The sequence below is a fragment of the Schistocerca gregaria genome, chromosome 2 (genome assembly GCF_023897955.1).
Source record: "Schistocerca gregaria isolate iqSchGreg1 chromosome 2, iqSchGreg1.2, whole genome shotgun sequence".
NCBI lineage: Eukaryota > Metazoa > Arthropoda > Insecta > Orthoptera > Acrididae > Schistocerca > Schistocerca gregaria.
The window spans coordinates 361,314,635-361,337,657 of record NC_064921.1 but is presented as its reverse complement, the minus strand read 5'-3'; the positions used below and the strand labels follow the sequence as shown (position 1 = coordinate 361,337,657).

Below are 23,023 nucleotides of genomic sequence, written 5' to 3'. Positions count from 1 at the left end.
ACTACAAGGCACATCCAAAAACAAAACAAAAATAATTTCTCTTTTAATTAAACTCCAGCAGAATGGAATGGTGCTTCCACTCATCAAGCTGTTATAGTCAGTGCCTGGACCCTCATTCTATCTTATCTTTGATTATCAGTTTTCTTTTATCATCCTTTGATTTGGTTTATGTATCATGAAAGGCTTCTAGGAATGTAATAATACATATTTTGTCTTTATAGCGTTAAGAAAGGAAACAACTGGGCAACTGGCTACTTCTTTCAAAATTTAATTCTTCACATCAAACAGAAAGAGACTTTGATTATTTACATTACTTTTTCTTAATGAATTATCTCCAGTTGAAACCAAAATTTCTGTAATTTATCTGTGCAATTTTCCTCCTCATAATCTCTATCAACTTGAAACACAGATTTTTATAACACTAATTAGTCCTTTCACTAACAGGTCCTTATCCAGTAACTTAATTCTCACAATATTGGTAACAAATATATAAACTTGAGTACCTGATATCAATTTTCAGTTCTACTCTTCTGTGTATCTTACATCTTCACAATTACTTTTCTTAGTTTATATGTTTAATTCCCTCACTGAAAACTCCAATGTTAGTATGAATGTTATGATAATTTTGCTATTGGCAAACTAGGATTGTATTTTGTCAACTTTTTGATCTATCTATTTCTGTGTGCTGAGTTCCATCAATAATTGAGCTAAATCCATTTCTCTCGAGCAGTTTAGTTCAACATTTTCATTCTGTAACACTTTCATAACAGTCAGGATTTTGTCTTGTACAACTGCTTCAAATTTCTTACTCAGATTTTCTGTTAACTTCTCAAATCTCTTGCTTAAATTATTTGAAAGTTAACGTTAATTCATAAGAAAGGTCATGACACATTTCCATCTTGCTCTGGGATTTTTCCATAGTAAAGATTTATATTTAAATACAGAACAGGAAATTATACTAACCTTCCTTAATTACCAAAAACTTCTGCTTTTATCATTGCCGTACTCAGGGGAAGGGAGAGATGCACTAAATTGGTTTAGTGCAGTTCATGTGATTCTGAAAGATGTAATTCAACACAAAATCTACTTCACAGATACAATGCTACAGGAATGTAAATATAAAACTGTGCATGCTGTAGTTAAATATTGTCTTTTCAGTACCTAAGGGAGTGATATGTAGGAGGCTGTAGTACAATTATTTCTAAATTTCTCATATAATATTGGTTCTTAAAACTCTCTAAATACGCTTCCAAGAGATAATTGCAACATGCAACATTTATTTTCAATCATTTGCCCTTTCCCCTGGCCAACTACATGCTCCTTCAGCAGCACTCAATGCTACTGGAAAATGGCGAATCTCCTCCAAGCAGTGGCATAGATAGGTTGTACTTCAGCCATTCTAGGAAAAAAGATGTCCTGTAGTAGCTGCATTATGAACAGTGAAATCACCCTGCTGTGACTAAGTCATTTACCACTCTCATTAGAAAGGAGCAGGGTTCAAATCCCCACCCTAGCTTTCTGATTTATCGTTCATATTGCAGTTAAAATGAATGGCTGGATATTTTCCTTTCATATTGTTGCCTTATCTGACCTTGTGGTCCATTTCTAAAGGCCTTATCATTGAAGGGACATGGAGTCCTAATCTTTCTTCCACTTGAGTGGCTGTGATTTCACAAGCTATTATTCTGTTTCTTGTGGTAAATAACAGCATTGTAGTCTTTGCACAATTGCCACAAATTCTATGGCACTATTGGTGTTTCTGGCAACAGCACCCAGCCTTACTCATCTTTCTTCATAAATATTAAGATGTAGGTTCTTTCTAAACTTTTATAACCAAAAGAAACTCATACTCTCAATAGAAACATATTTCATTTGGTAAAGCTTCTGTGCACTACTCCAAAAGAATTCATCACACTACTTAGCATTATTTGTAATGCCATTGGCAGTTGCCAGACTTGCAAACAGGTAATACCAAATTTAGTACCTTTGAGGCTTCACATGAAGGCATGCTCAGAGAAATCGCACATCCAGGAGGCACTGTCAACCTTCATCAGAGTGATGGAACAAATCTTGGCTTTCTTTACTTTCAGTTATCTCCCTTGCTGTAGACCATTAGATTGGACAGTTATATTACAACTACAAACCACAGAATCTATACAGCTGGATGGGGCACATATGTAGTTTTCAGGCTTTGAACACATTGTGGTAGTAGAGAAAATTAGTGTTGACCCATGAAGTCAAAAATCAAATTAAAAAATTACCTGATCACTCTCTGATATGAAATCTCATAATTAAATTGGGGCAACCTTTGCTTAATTACTTCAATTATTAGTTTTCCAATTTCACATTTATTTATTAATACAATCGCTAACTTCAATGAAAGAAAACGCTTTTAGAAATGTGTTATCTTTGATGAATTTCTTGAGCTTGTATTGTGCATTCTATTCATATTTCTCTGTCGTGGTCATAATAAGAAGTCAGTAGTGTTTAAAAGGAAGATGCAAATTATTTATTTATTTGAATGTTATGTCTGTAGTTTATAATAATGTTTAAGGTTATCCTCAACTGTGTAATTATTTGTAACTTCACATGAAAATGTTTTACCTTCACATTGAAATTAAAACTGGCTGTATTATGTCATGTGATTTTTAACTACATCACCATGTGATACTGTAGATACTTTTTTGTGTTTATGTTATAATATTGGCATATGAAATGGTTAATGAAATACAAATGTATTACAAACTTTCAAATAATGGTTATGGACAGCAAGAAATGAATATTTATTGGACAGAGTTGACAGAAGAGTTCACAGAAGAAACTGCTAATGAACAGAACATTGAGGTAAGAGAGGATTTATAAAACAGCTTGCATCATTGAGAAGTGTGGTTACAAAATCTATTCTTTACTAAAAATTGTTCAGTATAACTAAAACAATTGAACAGTATAACTGGAAAAAGTAGCAGCTTTGTAATTTTGACTGCCTGGTCTGTACAAGATTCTGTTTAAAATGAGGTAGGTATAGATTTAACAGGAAGGCAATGAACTTCATTTCTTTGTTGCACTAACTGGTTTAACATTACTGACCTGAATTTTACATCAGTAGTAACACTTCTGCTCTTCAAGGTCTTGCTTCCTATTATAACTTGGTTTACTGATCAGTTTAACAATTGACAAGCAGCACAGCACTATACAAGTTGTGACCACCTCACATTTATTGTCATCAGTGAAACAGCAATGCAATAAGTAATTTTAGCAAATTTTTTATAGCAGGTCAGCACTTAAACTATGAATGTAGCAAAGTAGCAATGTATTTACTATCCTCTTCCACTATTGATTTCCATCAGCCAGTAACACAAGATTTAAGATTTTTACACTGCTTCTTGACACTTTTACAGTTCACCCTCTACTTCAATGGATATAGTTAGTGTTCTGTGTCATGTTGATAATTCTGTTGTAAATACAGCACTGAGTATAATAACTGACATAACCAAGCAGTATCAAGACTTTTTATTCTGATAACCATAACTTAGCATTTTGCTAAGTGAATAATAGTGTTCAACCCAATGATAACTTGAGATGCTTGCTGATTGACTAACACAAAGCATCTGTACATTTCAATAGCAGAGTATGGACTGTGATATACCCTTTAACTTGGTACAGACTACATGTTGTTCATGTGATGAAAGATGTCCTCTGACTGACTGGCACTGGATCATTGTCTTGGACACTTACTTACTGATGTGTGGAAGAACAAAAATCAAAATTTGGTTTTACCTATTAACTAACAACATGAAAAAGAACAAAATCATTTAGCACAGAATTTTAAGTGAATGATCAATTTGGTTTAACCATTACCTTTATTACAGAAAAAAGATAAATTCTCAGACATTATTTCTATGCATAATTTCTGCTTCTATGAGGACTCCCAGAGCCTGTCAAAAGTTGTAATAACTGTAATTCTGTAATTCTCCAAACCAAATAATTATTAAACTACTAAGTTGTAATAGGAGGAGGAATTACTGCAATAAGAAAAATCAAATCTTAAAAATTATGGGAATGAGTTTTGGAAATAATAACAAGATACATCTACATCTATGTCTGTACTTGGAAAACCACTATGAGGTGCACGGCAGAGGGTATGTCCCATTGCACCAGTTACTAGGGTTACTTCCTATTCCATTCACATATGGAGATCAGGAAGAATGACTGAATGCTCCCTTTGTGAGCAATACATAGGGCATTGTATAATATCCCTGGAGTTGTCATTTAAGGCCATTTCTTGAAACTTTTGTAACATGCTTTCTTGGGATAATTTAAGGCTGTCTTCAAGGGTCTGCAAGTTCAGTTCCTTCAGTATCTCTGTGACACTCTCCCATGGATTAAGTAAACCTGTGACCATTCATGCTGCCCTTCTCAGTATATGTTCAATATCCTTTGTCAGCCCTATCTGGTACAGGTCCCACACACTTGAGAAATATCCTAGAACCAGTTGCATAAGTGATTTGTAAGCAATCTCTTTTGTAGAATGATTGCACTTCCCCAGTGTTCTACCAATAAACCAAAGTCTACCACCTGCTTTACCCATGACTGAACCTATGTGATCATTACATTTTATATCTCTACACCCAGGTTTTCATATGAGTAGAGATGAGATTCCAACAGTGACTCATTGATATTATAGTCATAGAATAATTTTTTTCCATTTGTAAAGTGCAAAATTTTACATTTCTGAACATTTAGAGCAAGTTGCCAATCTCTGCATCACGTTGAAATCTGATCAAGATGTGACTGAATATTTATGCACCTTCTCACAGATAGTACTTCATTATAGGTAACTGCATCATCTATGAAAAACCTGATTTTACAGTTAATACTGTCTGTGAGGTCATTAATATGCAACACGAACAGCAAGGATTACAAAACACTTCCCTGGGGCACACCCATAGTTACTTCTACATCTGACGATGACTCTTCATCCAAGATAACATGCTGTGACATCCCTACCAAAAAGTCCTCAATCCAATCACAAATTTCACTTCATACCCCATATGACTGTAATTTTGACAATAAGCATAGGTGTGGTAGTGAGTCAAATTCTTTTCAGAAATCAAGAAACACTGCATGTATCTGGTTGCCGTGATTCATAGCTTTCAGTATGTCATGTGAGAAAAGACCGAGTTGGGTTTCACATGATAGATGTTTTCGAAATCCATGCTGGTTGGCATTGAGAAGGTTGTTCTGTTCAAGATACTTCACTATGATTAAGCTCAGAATATGTTGTGAGATTCTACAACAAATCGATGTCAAGGATATATTTGTAGATCACAGTAGACAAGTGTGACCTGTGCTTTTCCCAAGATCTTGGCATAATTTTTTGTTTGAGGGACTGCGATAGATTATTGTTAGAATAGAGGCTAACTCAGAGGCAAATTCAGTATAGAATCTGATAGGGATTCCATCGGGCCTGCAGCTTCATTCAGTTTCAATGATTTCAGCTGCTTCTTGACACCACTGACACTAATACTTATTTCATTCATCTTTCCAGTGGTGTTAGGGTTAAATTGTGCCAATTCTCTTGTTTTTCTCTTTGCAAAGGAACATTTGAAAACAGATTTAATCAGTTCAGCTTTAGCTTTGCTACTCTCAATTTCAGTTCCTGTATCATTTGTTAGGGACTGGACACTTAACTTTGGAGCCACTAACAGCCTTTACATCTGACCAGAGTTTCTTTCGATTTAGCGAAGTGTCATTTGACAATATTCTGCTACGGTACTCACTGAAGCGTCATGTATCGCTCTCTCAACAGCCAAAGGCACTTTGTTCAGCATCTATCTATCTATAGCCCTACACTTTGTATTACACCTATTACGCAGTAATATCTGTTTCTTTAGAAGTTTCTTTACAGGGAGGGTGTAGGCAAACAGGTTTCTGGATCTTCTAATAATTGATAACTGAGAGATCTTTGGGGAAATTTAAGTACATATTGAAAGAATAGGAAAATGGGATATGGAGTTGGTGTATTTGTTGCTGTAGACAAGAAACTCAGATCCATCGAGATAGAAACTGAAGCGGCATGTGAGATTGTTTTGGCAAGAGTCAGTATCAGGAGCGGGCATAAAATAATGATTGGCTCCATCTATTGCCCACCAGACTTGTCTCCTGATATAACGAACTTAAGACAAAACCTCAGTTTGCTTGTATATAAATTCCCCAATCATACTGTGATCATCGCTGGAGAATTTAATAATCCAACAATTAATTGGGAAAATTATAGTTTTTTAATGGTGGTCATGATAAGACATCCTGTGAAACTTTATTAAATGCTTTCTCCAAAAACTACCTAGAACACAGTTAGGAACCCCACTCATGATGGAAGTATATTGGATCTAATGGCAACAAATAGACTTTACCTTTTTCGGGATGTCTATATTAAAACTGGTATTAGTGACCATGTTGTGGTTGTGGCAACAATGATCCTCAAAGTACAAAGGACAACCAAAAAAAAAAGCAGGAAGATACATATGTTCAGTAAACTAGATAAAAGGTCAGTAGTGTCATACCTCAATGAGGAACTTGAAACTTTCAGCACAGGTCACGAGCATGTAGAGGATAGATATGTACCCAGTAGAACAGTTCATAATGAGGAGGAACCTCCATCGAATACAGTCACTGTAAAGAAATGCTTTTTTATTCCAGTCTCTGATCACAAATGAATTATTTAGATGATGACCGGTCTCAGTCTGTAATGAGCGTCTTCAGATCTAAAATATATACATCTAGTGAGCAGTGTGTCTTTTAACATAAAACAGCAAAATGTATCACAACATACTGTCATACACTAGGGTAATATACAGATAAAATATGGTATAATGTACCTTTTTACACCATGTCCTAAAGTGATACGGCCATAATGGCATCATCAAAACATGTAAATATAATTAGCATAGCATCATCACATAGATTTAAAATATGGTGTAGAATAGGCCACATCGTCCACATAGTGATTATTGCCAACTAGCTACTGAGGTACAGTAGCATCCAGAAACCTGTGACTTCTGAAATTTTACCGGCGTATTTGTTCTTCTAATAATTTCCGGGTATGCAGCCGGATCCCGTCGACATTCTGCCACGATATTTCGGCCCAGAGACGTCCGGCCATCATCAGGTGAGTACACAACTACTGAAGAGCCCAGGTGCAGTCGCGGTATTTATACCGATTCTCGCGCACGTGTTGACATGCGCGGCATAGCCGAGTTGTACGTGCTGCCCTCGGTGGTGAAAGTAAAAGATCATCTAGTCATTGAGTATCGAATGACGCTGTCTATTCCGCTGTGAATGTATAATTTTAATAACAGGATTCCAAGTTTTATCCAGTTGAAAGCCGTTGTCACGATTTATAAGATTATCGGCAAGACGTATTTCCACTGATTCCTTGATTACGGAATCCCAAAATCCGGAAACCGGAGCTAAAATTTTTGTTCCATTGTATTCCATTGAATGTCCCAATGAAATACAGTGCTCTGCTACTGCCGATTTTGACAGTTGCCGCAGACGGGTGTATCTTTCATGTTCTGTACATCGTTCATGGACAGTTCTTGTCGTCTGGCCAATATACGCAGAGCCACATTCACAGGGAATTTTGTAGACGCCTGCTTTCTTCAGTTGTAAATCGTCTTTAACGGATCCAACCAGGGCCCGGTTCTTTGCTGGTGGACGGAAGATAACCTTGATTTTATTCTTCTTCAGTAATCGGCCTATTTTCGACGACACATTCCCGGCGTATGGAAGAAACGCAGTTGATTTAAAGTCGTCATCAGCGTCCTCAGTGCGCTGCTTCTTGTTATGACAGTTGCGCATGGCCTTTCTTATTTGGCGTGAAGTGTAGCCATTCTCTTTAAAAACCTTCTCCAAGTGTTCTAATTCTTCGTGGAGGTTTTCATCGTCCGATATTACATGCGCTCGATGTATTAAGGTACTGAGAACACCGGCTGTTTGTGCTGGGTGGTGGCAGCTTGACGCCTGGAGATACAGATCTGTGCGAGTCGGTTTCCTGTACACAGAATGTCCTAATGACCCATCATTTTTACGGCATACTAGCACGTCTAGAAATGGTAAAGTGCCATCTTTTTCAATCTCCATCGTGAATTTGATGTTCTCATGTAAAGAGTTTAAATGATGAAGGAATTTCTCCAGTTCCTGTCTGCCATGAGGCCATACAACAAAAGTATCATCTACGTACCGCCAGAAGACCGTAGGTTTTAAGACAGCAGACTCAAGTGCTTTCTCCTCAAAGTCCTCCATAAAGAGATTAGCTACCACAGGGGACAAAGGGCTCCCCATGGCGACGCCGTCTGTTTGTTCAAAGAATTCGTCATTGAATAGAAAGTACGTTGAGGAGAGTATATGTTCAAACAAGGCCGTCATTTCTGCACTGAATAAGTTACCAATAAGATGTAACGATTCCATTAAAGGCACTTTGGTAAATAGTGAGACCACATCAAAGCTGACTAATAAATCCGAGCTGTTAAGCTTAACTTCCTTCAAGCGACTGACAAAATCCTCGGAATTACGTATATGGTGGCAACACTTACCCACATACGGCTTTAGTAATGAGGCCAGATATTTTGCTGTAGAATAGGTGGCAGCACCAATATTACTCACTATTAATCGTAGTGGGGCACCATCCTTGTGTATCTTGGGAAGACCGTAGAGTCTTGGTGGTACTGCATTGTGTGGTCTCAATCTCTTGATAATTTGTTCAGGTAGAGAACAGTCGTTCAAAAGGGTAGCAGTTTTCCTTGATATTCGGCTTGTTGGGTCCTTTTCAATTCTGCGGTATGTGGAATCATTTAGCTGACAATATATCTTCTCGTTGTAGGCTTCCCTTGTCAGAAGAACTGTGGCGTTACCCTTCTCCGCAGGCAGTACGACTGTGCTAGTATCTTCTCTGAGGCTGCGGAGAGCAGCTCTTTCAGCTGGCGAGATGTTACTCCGTTGTGGCGCACATTTCAACAACGTTCGGCAAGATTCACGTTGAATTTCGTCTGCATTATCCGCAGGGAGACGTCTAATAGCTTCCTCAATGGAACTGATGAAATCCGTTAAAGGCAGTGAAACAGGAGTAGGGGCGAAGTTTAAACCTTTCGCAAGCACTGACATCGTCGCATCGTCAAACGATTTCTCTGTAAGGTTCACCACGGATCGTCCAGAGATAGCTTCTTGCGGCTTTCATGTTACGAGTTGGCTAAACTTCGCACTTTGCCTGTTTGTACTGTTCCTGTGAGCCCAGTCTGCCTTGGCCCAAGATACACCGTCAATCCAGTCCCAGCTAAGGGAAGAACATCTTGCTGCAATCTTCAGATGTAAATAATATAAATTCCTGGCAACAGTGTCTAACTCACGACGCGTATAACGGATTCGTTCTCTTAATAAAGCCAGACTCGCCTTGCGTTTTATATTGTTGGCGGCCACACTATTAATAAAATGAACAACTCTGGCGAAAGTTGGAATCAAGTTATTGTTTCTACATTTCAGTAAAAAATAAGAAAGGCCATGCGCAACTGTCATAACAAGAAGCAGCGCACTGAGGACGCTGATGACGACTTTAAATCAACTGCGTTTCTTCCATACGCCGGGAATGTGTCGTCGAAAATAGGCCGATTACTGAAGAAGAATAAAATCAAGGTTATCTTCCGTCCACCAGCAAAGAACCGGGCCCTGGTTGGATCCGTTAAAGACGATTTACAACTGAAGAAAGCAGGCGTCTACAAAATTCCCTGTGAATGTGGCTCTGCGTATATTGGCCAGACGACAAGAACTGTCCATGAACGATGTACAGAACATGAAAGATACACCCGTCTGCGGCAACCGTCAAAATCGGCAGTAGCAGAGCACTGTATTTCATTGGGACATTCAATGGAATACAATGGAACAAAAATTTTAGCTCCGGTTTCCAGATTTTGGGATTCCGTAATCAAGGAATCAGTGGAAATACGTCTTGCCGATAATCTTATAAATCGTGACAACGGCTTTCAACTGGATAAAACTTGGAATCCTGTTATTAAAATTATACATTCACAGCGGAATAGACAGCGTCATTCGATACTCAATGACTAGATGATCTTTTACTTTCACCACCGAGGGCAGCACGTACAACTCGGCTATGCCGCGCATGTCAACACGTGCGCGAGAATCGGTATAAATACCGCGACTGCACCTGGGCTCTTCAGTAGTTGTGTACTCACCTGATGATGGCCGGACGTCTCTGGGCCGAAATATCGTGGCAGAATGTCGACGGGATCCGGCTGCATACCCGGAAATTATTAGAAGAACAAATACGCCGGTAAAATTTCAGAAGTCACAGGTTTCTGGATGCTACTGTACCTCAGTAGCTAGTTGGCAATAATCACTATGTGGACGATGTGGCCTATTCTACACCATATTTTAAATCTATGTGATGATGCTATGCTAATTATATTTACATGTTTTGATGATGCCATTATGGCCGTATCACTTTAGGACATGGTGTAAAAAAGGTACATTATACCATATTTTATCTGTATATTACCCTGGTGTATGACAGTATGTTGTGATACATTTTGCTGTTTTATGTTAAAAGACACACTGCTCACTAGATGTATATATTTTAGATCTGAAGACGCTCATTACAGACTGAGACCGGTCATCATCTAAATAATTCATTTGTGATCAGAGACTGGAATAAAAAAGCATTTCTTTACAGTGACTGTATTCGATGGAGGTTCCTCCTCATTATGAACTGTTCTACTGGGTACATATCTATCCTCTACATGCTCGTGACCTGTGCTGAAAGTTTCAAGTTCCTCATTGAGGTATGACACTACTGACCTTTTATCTAGTTTACTGAACATATGTATCTTCCTGCTTTTTTTTTGGTTGTCCTTTGTACTTTGAGGATCATTGTTGCCACAACCACAACATGGTCACTAATACCAGTTTTAGTATAGACATCCCGAAAAAGGTAATGTCTATTTGTTGCCATTAGATCCAATATACTTCCATCATGAGTGGGGTTCCTAACTGTGTTCTAGGTAGTTTTTGGAGAAAGCATTTAATAAAGTTTCACAGGATGTCTTATCATGACCACCATTAAAAAACTATAATTTTCCCAATTAATTGTTGGATTATTAAATTCTCCAGCGATGATCACAGTATGATTGGGGAATTTATATACAAGCAAACTGAGGTTTTGTCTTAAGTTCGTTATATCAGGAGACAAGTCTGGTGGGCAATAGATGGAGCCAATCATTATTTTATGCCCGCTCCTGATACTGACTCTTGCCAAAACAATCTCACATGCCGCTTCAGTTTCTATCTCGATGGATCTGAGTTTCTTGTCTACAGCAACAAATACACCAACTCCATATCCCATTTTCCTATTCTTTCAATATGTACTTAAATTTCCCCAAAGATCTCTCAGTTATCAATTTCAGTTTCAACCAGCATTCTGTATGTAGTATAATGTGAGCTTCACTGCTTTTCATGAGCACTTCAAACTCTGGCACTTTGTTGCAAATCCTTCAGCATTTTACCATTAGGATTTTAACACTCTCACCTGTGGGAGGCATTTCTTTCAATCTTACACCGGTACTTCCTACACCTAACATATCTGGATTAGACGGGGAGTCACTAAATCAAAAAAATCCTGGTGTGCACCCCACACATAGTCAGCTACCTGAGCAACAACCTCCGATGTGTAGTGCACACATTTAGTAGGATCCTACTGTAATGAAAGTAATCAACCCCATGCTGCAAGTCTAGGTGGTCATAGCATAGCTTGTCACAGAACCTTTGAAGTCTCTGGTTCAGTCCTTCCATTCAATAGAGAACCAAAGCACCACAGTCAGTTCTGGGGACAATGGCACACTTCATGAGCTTCATTGAGACTCAATGGGCAAGGCTGGTCTTTTCATCCTTCTCTGCCAGTCGCTGGAAAGACCCAAGAATGAACTTGGAGCCCAGATGACAGGCATCATTTGTTCCAACATGCATCTTAATCTGCAGTAAGTTATATACTGTTCTCTCAATGGCTGCCAGAATAGCCTCTTCAACGTATTGAATGAGGCCCCCCAAGTATACATTCTGAGTACATCTGGTATCGTTTCCTGTCCCTTTCTGCCCCTTGCTGCCGTTTCCCTAAGGCAGGCTGTTGCAGCTCGTGGGCTCCGTTGTGAGCCGTGGAGCGCTCCCTGCTCCAGGGAGCCCTGTCGCTCGCTGTGACCATTCAAGGGCCGGCACGCCAGCACATGGCACGGTTGGCTGAGGCAGGCGACAAGGTGAGCGTTTTGATGTGCCAGCTGCATCTTACAAGATCGACAACCTCATACTCTTAGCTGCTAAGACATGGTGACATACTACACCAGGAAATACGATGTTCAGGAAATAAATAAGAAAGAACCATTTTACAAGAAATTGCATACTAAATTTATTGGGCCTCTGTAGCTTGACATTTTCTTTTCATTACGAGATCGGAATATCAGGCGCCATAGTGTTCGCAGCGTTAATGCGGAGGATGGCCTTTATTGTTGCATCCTGAAGAAATGACCATTCCTTACTTTTTACTCTTTTCATTGCTAAGAAAAGCTGCTCACAACAATACGTAGACCCAAACATGCACATCATCTGAGCGGCATTGTTGTGAAGCCTGGGAAATGTTTTTGCTATAATGAATGATACCATCGTGACAAATCCAATGTGTTGTAGTACCTCTCTTTTAACAAAGTTGAATTTTGCAAATCAATAATCTCCAATTGAAGTGACGATGACAAGTCATTGGGGGAAACTGAAAAAGGAGTGCTGAACACCTTAAGTTCCCTTTCCAAACTACAGAGGTCTCGGAACCGTGTTTCAAACGATGTGATGAGCTGCTTTAACTTTGCTTGGTAATCGCCGAAAGTAGGTAGTACCTTCAAGTAGTTTTAAAGAAGCAAAACGATTGAAGAATGTTAAATGTGCATTGCTCTTCTGCCTCTCAAAAGTAACTTTTCCATGAACGCTTAGATCTGGTCGTGCATGTCAACGATTAGCTTCCATTTGCCCTGCAATGACAGATTTAAATTATTCAGATGCATAGTTATGTCGGCTAGGGACGCCAGGTCTGATATACATTTTATATCCTTCAAACAACACATTTGTTCCCCTTTCATTTCGAGAAAAAGGGATATTTCCTCGCGAATGGCAAAGAAAACATCACGAATTTTTCCCCGACTCAGCCAACGAACAGTACTGTGGTAAGTTATATCCCCATACTCCGCTTCCATATCTTTTAGGAATCCTTTGAATTGGCAATGATTCATACCGTGATGCCGCACAAAATTCACACACTTCACGATATCTTTGATTACGCTACCTAGCTCTACTGTTTCAGCACACAATGCCTCTTGGTGAATAAAACAATGATGAGTCAAAATGTCTTTCCCGAAATTGTCCCTGAGTTTATTTTTCGAACGAGAAGCAAAACCTTGGTGACGCTCGATCATTTGTGGTGCACCGTCTGTCACTACAGAATGGAGCTATTTCCGCGGCAATTTCATAGTCCACTGATTCACAAACAGCTTCAAAAATGTCACGCCCTGTTGCGGTGTAATCATGTGGTACCACACGCAAAGACTGCAAGCTGAGCACAGTCCGATATGTCGGTGCTTTCGTCAAGCGTTAGTGAAAATGCAACAAAGCTCTCCGCCTTTTTCCTGAGCTGTGTCACTAAATCCGCTGCCATGTCCAGGATTCGACGAGACATTGTTTGCTTCAACGAGCAAACCCCTTCAATTGCCTGCACCTCTTCTGCATACCATGCACGATTTTACGAGTGGTCCCACTGAAAACGGCTTGCCACTCGTCGCAATGATGTGAGCGACCCTGTAGCTTGCTCGAATTGCAGATTCAGTAGTGTTTTCTCCGCTCTCATTCACCTGAAAATATAAATGCATTACAGAGCACGAACTATGCTGCATGTTTTGTTACCCTCCGTATTACAAAACTGTTTTTAAACTTACGTCTCCTGGTATGTCGTTCATAAGCCTGGCTACCAGTTTTCTGCGTGCAACACTTTCTACCTGATCGTAGTGCGCTGCATGAAGACGTGTACAATGTTGTTGTATATTGAACCTCTTTGCAGAATTAAATGCTTTATGACATACAAGACACTGCGGATGACCATCCCTCTCAATGAATAGAAAGGTATCCTCCAATAGAGGTACATGGCTAGTCACAGCTGTCATTGAACACGGATTATTGCATCAGTTACGGCTACATGCGGCCAGAGGGCAGTGCATTCGCTTTCCCCCTCCACGCGGGCTCCGAGCTCACGCAGTGAGCACTCAGGAGCGCTCCGGCTCCCTGGAGCTCGGTTGGAACAGCCTGCCCTAAGGGGTACCATCATTCACTGTACATTTGAACTGCCAACAATTAATAGGCTCCTACCCTTTTGCTTTTGCTTCCTCCTGACACTGCTCTAAACAAGTTTCCCCAAACAGGTAAAGTGAGTTGCACTGGCTCAATTTCACTTTCAGTGAAAGACAGCACACCAAACTTGTTAGGGGGATCAGTAAATACCCTGAGTCCTCCCTGTTCCCTGTCCACCCAGTGCAGGATGCCTAGATCTACCATTCACATGCCACATGCAGTCAAGTGAATGGGTAATGACAGATCCTCTACTTTTCTACAGACGAGACTGGATCCACAAGAGGGGATAGTACTTGAAGAATCTCTGATACAGGTATCATCGGTACAATACTCTTGGGAGCTCTTCCAACATAGCGATTTGCAGCAGCTGCCAATCATTTGATGGTAGTCATGGCGATTTCCAGCTGCTTACAAATGTCAACTATCTCACCCCATGTATGAGAACAGCATTCACAGTGGGGTTAAATTTTTGATGGTGCAGTGTATTACAAGGCAGTTAACAAATGACTTTAAATTAAACCTGCTGATTACATTTTGATCTCTTGAGCTAAAAAGCTGCTAATTCCCTATAGAAATTGAAGCAAGTACACAAAACAAGATTTCTATTAAGGCAACACAAAAACCTGTCATAAAAATTACTAGTTTCCTAAAAATTTTTGATGTTAATGATAATACATGAACATTCTAGAACATGAGAACTTTAATTATAAATAACTTTTTGAATAAGAAGTTTTTTGAAAACAAACATGTTTAGGAAAAGAGCAGAATTAGGGCTTTAAAACAAGCTGTTATAAAGACACAACTATTAATACACCACAAATTTCATCTCCATGTGTTCTCAATAATTCTTAAATTATGAATATTTCTTTGTGAAAATTATTTCCATTTAAACTAGCTGTACTATTCTCATTGGCACTTCGGAAATTACTCTGTGAATAATTGTCTATTTAATTCCAGCTTGAATAAGAAAATAGCTATTTTGAATAACTGTTGTATATGTGCTACTCACAAATAGGATCAAATAAAGGAAAAAAATTATATTGATGTCCCACTCCCACGAGAATCATCTCATTTTTTTGGGTCTATGGGATGAAAACTGAAACTAATCTAATCTAATCTTGCAATGGTAATAGACGAGGATCATTCAATAATGTAAGAGACAAATTGGTCTGGGGAAAAACTGTTAGTCGGGCAAGTTTGGTACTTTGTGACTTTAAGTTGGCATCACTGGAATGAGCCCTGATCATCTGATGTATCAACATTGTTTCGTTTATAACCTCAAAAATACATTTCGAGCAATAATAATAATAATAATAATAATAATAATAATAATAATAATAATAATTTATTGTCTTTAAGCCATTACAGCAATAGACAAAGTCATACACATAATACAATACAGTACATGCTATAAAAGAACAGAATTGTTAATAACATTACAGTTTAATATCACAGGTCATGAAATCCTTTATATTGTAGAATGGGTTTACAACTAACCAGTCATAAAGTGTTTGTTTGTATTGTTGCTCTGGTAAATTTTGTATAGTTTGTGGAAGTTCGTTAAATAACTTGTGGCCCATAAGTTCATAACTGTTAACTGATTTTGACAGTCTGTGGTAGGGCGTATAACTACAGCTGTTTGTCCTAGTGTTGTAACAATGTATATATGCCCAGCGTTTTACTTTAGGTCCCGGCAAGTCTGTTTGAAACATCTTCATTAGTTTTACAATGATCTGTTATTTGTTTTCTACTTGCTGAAGGCAAGAAAATAGTCTATATATACTGTAGGATGTCTAAAGTTTATGGTGAAGGTTGCATGAATTGTGCACATTTTTACAAGTGGGTAGAGCAGTTCAACTCAGTGACTGATGAACACTGCTGTGGCCGACCAGTTGCAGTTTCAACTCCTTCACTTGAAAGTCGAATTGATGACACTATTCATGCCGAATGCCATGTGACTGTGGAAACAACAGCTGATGAGGCTCAAGTTAGTACTGGTACAGTTCATAACATTATCTGTAACAAGCTGAAGTACCGTAAAACATGTGAGAAATGGGTCCCAAAGATGTTAAGGCAGCTACACAAGGAAATAAGATTGAGAGTGTACACACAGCTAAAGGAACATTATGAAAGAGAAGGTGAGCACTTCCTCAGCCAAATTTTGACTTGTGATGAAACTTGGGTTCACTATTATGAGCCAGAATCAAAAAGACAAAGCATGGAGTGGAAGCACACCAGCTCACCTGTCAAGAAAAAATTCAGAAGCAAAGCATCAGCTAGAAAAGTCATGTTGATGATGTTTTAGGATGCTAAAGGTCCAATTTTTTTGTGATTATCTCAAAGAGCAGTGTACAATAAACAGCCAGTACTACTCGGGTTTGCTTTTAACCAATGTGAAACCAACCATGAGAGAGACACATCATGGATCTCAGAGGAGAGGTGTGATTCTCCAGCAAGACAATGTTTGTCCTCATATGAAAACATCAAAAAATGGGCTGGGAAATACTGCCTCATCCCCCTTACAGTCCTGATTTAGAACTAGTGATTTCCTTTTTTTGGTGCACTGAAAAAAGCATTACGTGGGAAGAGGTTCCAGGACAACGGGAATGTGAAAAAGTTTGTGAGAAATTGGTTCAAACATCAAGACAAAGAGTTATTTGCAGCGAGAATCAAAAATCTTGTAGCCCATTGGAAAAAGTGCTCAACTGTTCAAGGGTGAAAAGTAGAAAAAGGTTTTTTTTGTTTTTAAATGAATACTTTTTTCTCCAAACCAGTTTGTCTCTCTAATTATTATTGAATGACCCTTGTATATATTTTTTATAAAAAGGTATGCTTAAATGGTTCTTGAGTGTCCTGCTGGATCTGATCATCAAAGGTCTGTGATATTTCGACAGACAACTGCTCCATGGGTACCACCTGATGACAGTCGAACAATTGTCCACCAAAATGTCATGGACTTTTGATGAATGGACCTGGTAGTACACCTGAGAACCATGGCAGCAGTATATTTGCCAGGAAAGCCACAGATTAAAAAAAGTAATGCTTCTTGCATTGGTGCATTTTAAAATTGTTATGAATTGGGTGGTTTGAAAGTGATATATAGTAATAGGGCTAAACAGGAAAATCATCAAATTGTAGCAAAGCAAGCTGCAACTGATTCTGATTTTGTTTTGTTATTTGCCTGCTGAAATGATGTCTTTTTTGCTTTACTAATTACCATTAGCATTAGTGAGTGATGAGCCATAAGATAAAACTGTCATTCCGGAATTCCAATTATAAGACGAGGACCAGCATTGCTAAATTACATTGGTCAGAATAATTTCCTAATTAATTTGAATCATTTCAAGTAACTGGTTTTGCTAAAGCTCAGTTCAATTAACTAACAGTAATTATTTCCTATTCCAGTTACAGTGTTAAGCTTTAAGCAGGTGTAATTACTGCATTACCGATAAAGTTAGGAAAAACCCATAAAAATTCTTAAAGTATTCTGTGGCTAATTTTCAAAAGATGGTAGGCACTTAATGGGTTTTCAGGTAATTAACACTTTTATGTATGGTATTGTTTATTTAGTTGTTTTTGCAGTATTGTCAGCAACAAGGCTTATTTCAGCAAAACTATTCTGACATAAAGTTCAGATCAAAACCAATTTTTCTGCACTATTCAGTTAATTTGAGATGTTAAATTCTACTTGTAAATTATCAAAATTACGTATCTGACAACATGGAATTTTAGTAGCCATTTGCAAAGCTGTATAATCTCTGGGCCTGAAGCCATTTTTTAGTCAGTTTGTTCTGAGATTTCAAGAGTGGAATCTGTGTCAATCACAATTGTAATAATGTAATGGTGCAATGATGTATTGTTGTGAATAAGAAGATGGGCACTGAAGAAGGACATGATTGCTGATTAACTTTAATGTAAAGAGACACACGTATCGTTCATCTGAGTGAGACTGTTATAGGTTGGTTAGATTATACTGCACAGTGACTATTCTTGTGTAATTAGAAGATGCAGTAAGTGCCTACCAGGTAAATGAGACTTAATTATGTAATTAGGGCATGGACTGACTGTAAATAGTTCAATAAGGGGGTCTGACATCTATGAAAGTAAAACCAGAAGAATTCCGCATGGGAAAAATTTGGGTGTGTGTTTGTCTGTTTTTTATTGTGTCTATCTACCAGCACTTTCTCACAGCATCTTGATATATAAAACAGAAAGAAACTTCCACATGGGAAAAATATATTAAAAACAAAGATTCCAAGACTTACCAAGCGGGAAAGCGCCGGTAGACAGGCACAATAAAATAACACACGAACACACACACAAAATTTCTAGTCCTTCCAATCCCTGGAGCGGAAAGACTTACCTTAGGGGGGAAATCTCGCGCCCCCCCCCCCCCCCCCCCCCACACACACACACATATTTACAGGCAAAGAGTTCGGGCAGAGATGTCAGTTGAGGCGGAAGTACAGAGGCAAAGATGATGTTGAATGACAGGTGAGGTATGAGTGGCGGCAACTTGAAATTAGCGGAGATTGAGGTCTGGTGGATAACGAGAAGAGACGATATATTGAAGGGCAAGTTCCCATCTCCGGAGTTCGGTTAGGTTGGTGTTGGTGGGAAGTACCCAGATAACCAGGACGGTGTAACACTGTGCCAAGATGTGCTGGCTGTGCACCAAGGCATGTTTAGCCTCAGGGTGATCCTCATTACCAACAAACACTGTCTGCCTGTGTCCATTCATGCGAATGGACAGTTTGTTGCTGGTCATTCCCACATAGAAAGCGTCACAGTGTAGGCAGGTCAGTTGGTAAATCATGTGGGTGCTTTCACACGTGGATCTGCCTTTGATCGTGTACACCTTCTGGGTTACAGGACTGGAGTAGGTGGTGGTGGGAGGGTGCATGGGACAGGTTTTACACTGGGGGCGGTTACAAGGGTAGGAGCCAGAGGGTAGGGAAGGTGGTTTGGGGATTTCATAGGGATGAACCAAGAAGTAACCAAGAGGTAACGAAGGTTTAGTGGACGGCGGAAAGGCACTCTTGGTGGAGTGGGGAGGATTTCATGAAGGATGGATCTCATTTCAGGATTTGAGGAAGTCGTATCCCTGCTGGAGAGCCACATTCAGAGTCTGATCCAGTCCCAGAAAGTATACTGTCACAAGTGGGCCACTTTTGGGGTTCTTCTGTGGGAGATTCTGGGTGTGAGGGGATAAAGTGGCTCTGGTAATTTGCTTCTGTATCAGGTCGGGAGGGTAGTTACAGGATGTGAAAGCTGTTTTCAAGTTGTTGGTGTAATGGTTCAGGGATTCTGGACTGGAGCAGATTCGTTTGCCATGAAGACCTAGGCTGTAGGGAAGGGACCGTTTGATGTGGAATGGGTGGCAGCTGTCCTAATGGTGGTACTGTTGCTTCTTGGTGGGTTTGATGTGGACGGACGTGTGAAGCTTGCCATTGGACAGATGGAGGTCAACGTCAAGGAAAGTGGCTCTGGCACCTTTGTGCCCATCGTTGTTTACCAACCCAAGTTCATCACAGGATCAACATAGCTCATCTTTAACCAACACTTTTACGACTTTTTTCACATCAGATCTCCAGTTGCTTTCTAGTTCATCTTTATCTCTCTCCATATATAAAAACAAAGATGATGTGACTTACCAAACAAAAGCATTGGCAGGTCGATAGACACACAAACATACACACAAAATTCAGGCTTTCGCAACCAACGGTTGCTTCTTCAGGAAAGAGGGAAGGAGAGGGAAAGACGAAAGGATGTGGGTTTAAGGGAGAGGGTATGGAGTCATTCCAATCCCGGGAGCGGAAAGACTTGCCTTAGGGGGAAAAAAGGACAGGTATACACTCGCGCACAAACACACACACACACACACACACACACACACACACACACACACACACATACATGCACACGGTATGTGCGGATGCCCACATCCTTTCGTCTTTCCCTCTCCTTCCCTCTTTTCTGAAGAAGCAACTGTTGGTTGCGAAAGCTTGAATTTTGTGTGTATGTTTGTGGGTCTATCAATCTACCAGTGCTTTCCTTTGGTAACACACATCTTCTTTAAGTCATGTTTGTGGAGGGAATGTAAATAAAACTTAATGGGATCCCCACAATGACCCCATTAAGTTTTATTTACATTCCCTCCGCAAACATGACTTCACCCTAGCCAGATTACACTCCTATATTTTATTTTCTCAGGCTTGTCTGACATTTGGCATTACCCCCAAAGGCCTCACACTTAAAGTTCCCATCTCTGGCTGTAACCCTTCTTTCCATCAGTCCCTATACCAGTTCCAAACTGAACAATCCATTGCCCTCACCCACCTAATCCTTCACTTACACATCAACTCAGCCAATGAACACACCTGTCAACTCCTATCCTTAATAAAAGTCCTCAATCTTTCCTCTCCCACATCCACACCGACTGTTCAGAGCATCCTCCTACAGGCCAACCGCAAATTAGAACAGCATGCCACCCTCCACCTCAAAATACTATCCAGTCTCCTGGTTTCCCACCTCCGGAAAGGCAACTCACTCACCCTTCACAACCTTTCCAGCAAACCTCAACCTTCTCTCATTGCACACAAACCCAGTCTCTCCCAGCTACTCAATGTCCCACTTCCAGCTCCACTCCCTCCAAAACATCAAAATTCCAATCAACACAACCTGGAACCACAAAACCCTAATTCAGTAGTTAACCTTTCCTCCCAACCTCTCTCCCAATCCGAAACCTCTGTCCTATCCAAAGGCCTCACCTTCAGCCCTACTCCCAGATTCAACCAAACAGCCCTGGTCTTAGATTCACTGTCCTACACTCATACTCTCTGCTGGAAATATCACTTTGCCATGAAGAAAAATGATCTTAATCCTACTCCTAATGATCCAACTCACTATCCAGATTGAACCCTGCCTGGAACAGTTCTGTCCTCCGCCACAGCGGGACCGACCTCCTCTTCCTCAAAATCACCCTCTCGAAACCTTCCAGGAATTTTTCACTTCCAGCCTTGCCTCTCAATCCTTCTTAAAAAAACCTTAATCCTACTCCCAATATCACTGCTGAAGCCCAGTCTATATGTGATCAGAAGGCTGACCGATCCATCGTCATTTTTCCGGCGGACAAGGGTCATTCCGGATGTCCAGGCAGAGCTTCAAGGAATACTCAGAACCTTAGGCCCCCTACAAAACCTTTCACCTGACTCCATCAACCTCATGACCCCACCAACACCCCACACCCCTACCTTCTACCTTCTTCCTAAAATTCACAAACCCAATCATCCCGGCCGCTCCATTGTAGCTGGTTACCAAGCCCCCACAGAACGTATCTCTGCCTATGTAGATCAACACCTTCAACCCATTACATGCAGTCTCCCATTCTTCATCAAAGACACCAACCACTTTCTCAAATGCCTGGAATCCTTACCCAATCTGTTACCCCCGGAAACCATCCTTGTAACCATTGATGCCACTTCCTTATACACAAATATTCCGCACATCCAGGGCCTCACCGCGATGGAGCACTTCCTTTCACGCTGATCACCTGCCACCCTACATAAAACCTCTTTCCTCATTACCTTAGCCAGCTTCATCCTGACCCACAACTTCTTCACTTTTGAAGGCCAGACATACCAACAATTAAAGGGAACAGCCATGGGTACCAGGATGGCCCCCTCGTACGCCAACCTATTTATGGGTTGCTTAGAGGAAGCCTTCTTGGTCACCCAGGCCTGCCAACCCAAAGATTGGTACAGATTTATTGATGACATCTTCATGATCTGTACTCACAGTGAAGAACAACTCAAGAATTTCCTCTCCAACCTCAACTCCTTTGGTTCCATCAGATTCACCTGGTCCTACTCCAAATCCCATGCCACTTTCCTTGACGTTGACCTCCATCTGTCCAGTGGCCAGCTTCACACGTCCGTCCACATCAAACCCACCAACAAGCAACAGTACCTCAATTATGACAGCTGCCACCCATTCCACATCAAACAGTCCCTTCCCTACAGCCTGGGTCTTTGTGGCAAATGAATCTGCTCCAGTCGGGAATCCCTGACCCATTACATCAACAACCTGAAAACAGCTTTCACATCCCGCAACTACCCTCCCGACCTGGTACAGAAGCAAATTACCAGCGCCACTTCCTCATCCCCTCAAACCCAGAACGTCCCACAGAAGAACCCCAAAAGTTCCCCCACTTGTGACCAGATACTTTCCGGGACTGAATCAGACTCTGAATGTGGCTCTCCAGCAGGGATACGACTTTCGCAAATCCTGCCCTGAAATGAGATCCATCCTTCATGAAATCCTCCCCACTCCACCAAGAGTGTCTATCCGTCATCCACCTAACCTTCATAACCTCTTAGTTCATCCCTATGAAATAGGGAGCTGACCAAGTGTTTACAAACTCTTCTACTGTAGTCAGCCATTCAGACACTGATGGTGTGGGACCTTTAGGAACTTCAGTGATCCAGTTATCATCCATGATTTCTTTACAACATGCATACTTTCTCCTGTTTAACCACCCTTTGACCTGTCACTGTTCTTGCACTTGGGGTGATGAAAA

The 23,023-nt window shown here is 40.2% G+C and overlaps 1 protein-coding gene across 1 annotated transcript in view; it reads left to right on the top strand.

Annotated features, from left to right (window-relative positions):
* Nucleotides 1–10,853, top strand: part of LOC126337073 (EF-hand domain-containing protein 1-like) — a 196,108-nt gene extending 185,255 nt beyond the window's left edge. The window contains exon 13 of the mRNA XM_050001417.1: nt 10,745–10,853. The gene's annotated coding sequence lies outside the window, so the exon portion shown is untranslated. The remainder of the gene's footprint in view (nt 1–10,744) is intronic.
* Nucleotides 10,854–23,023: the final 12,170 nt, after the last annotated feature.